Source organism: Carlito syrichta, unplaced genomic scaffold (genome assembly GCF_000164805.1).
Source record: "Carlito syrichta isolate Samal-C Ts95f unplaced genomic scaffold, Tarsius_syrichta-2.0.1 Scaffold309016, whole genome shotgun sequence".
Taxonomy (NCBI): Eukaryota; Metazoa; Chordata; class Mammalia; order Primates; family Tarsiidae; genus Carlito; species Carlito syrichta.
The window spans coordinates 420195-421453 of record NW_007253112.1 but is presented as its reverse complement, the minus strand read 5'-3'; positions in this window follow the sequence as shown (position 1 = coordinate 421453).

The following is a 1259-nucleotide window of genomic DNA, read 5'->3' as shown; positions in this document are numbered from 1 at the left end:
CCTAAATGTAAAACCTCAAACCATAAGAACCTTAGAAAATGAAGGACATACCCTCATGGAAATTGGAGCTGGCATCCAATTCCTGAACAAAACCTGAAACCCACAGGCCTTAAGAGATAAGATGACAAGTGGGACCTCATTAAACTGACTAGCTTCTGCAAAGCCAAAGAAACCATCAAGAGAGCAGGGAGACAGCCCACAGACTGGGAAAAAGTATTTGCCAACTCCAGGTCTGTCAAAGGCTTAACATCTTGGATCTACAAGGAACTCAAACGTGCTGAAAAGAAAAAAACAAACAACCCCATTATAAAATGGGCAAAAGATATGAACAGACACTTCTCAAAGGAAGACATCCAAGCAGCCAACAGACACATGAAGAAATGTGCAACCTCACTAATCATCAGGGAAATGCAAATCAAAAGCATACTGAGATACCACCTAACTCCAGTCAGAATGGCAATTATCAATAACTCAAAAAGTAACAGTTGCTGGAGAGGGTGTGGCGAAAAGGGAACACTTCTACACTGTTGGTGGGAGTGCAAACTAGTGCAACCTCTGTGGAAAACAGTATGGTAATTCCTAAAAGCTCTAAATATTGACCTCCCATATGACCCCGCAATCTCCCTACTGGGAATATACCCTGAAGAACTCAAATCACTCTATAGAAAAGATACCTGCAACGTATGTTTATCGCAGCATTGTTCACAATAGCAAGAACCTGGAAGCAACCATGCTGTTCATCAAAAGAGGACTGAATTAAAAAAATGTGGTACATATACACGATGGAATACTATGCAGTCATAAAAAAGAACAAAATCATGAATTTTGCAGCAACCTGGATGGAACTAGAGTCTATAATACTGAGTGACCTCTCACAGAAACAAAGATCCGAGTATCACATGTTCTCACTCATATAGTGGACCTTGAACATCCAACGTAATACTATAAGAAAATGACTGACTGACAGTGGTGGGAAACTATGGGGGGGAGGAGAAGGGAGATAGGATTAACAGTAGTAAATATCTGTCTGGGGATGGGGAGACACTTCTTATCAACAAGAGGGCCTGATCGAAGCATATTTGTATACCTAACCCTTAACTGTACCCCACAATATCATAATAAAAAATATTGATAACAAATATTTGAGCCGGGCTCGGTGGCTCAGCCCGTAATCCCGCGCCTTTGGGAGGCTGAGGTGAGTGGATTGCCTGAGCCCGCGGGTTCGAGACCCGCCTGGGCAGCGAGACCTCATCTCTACA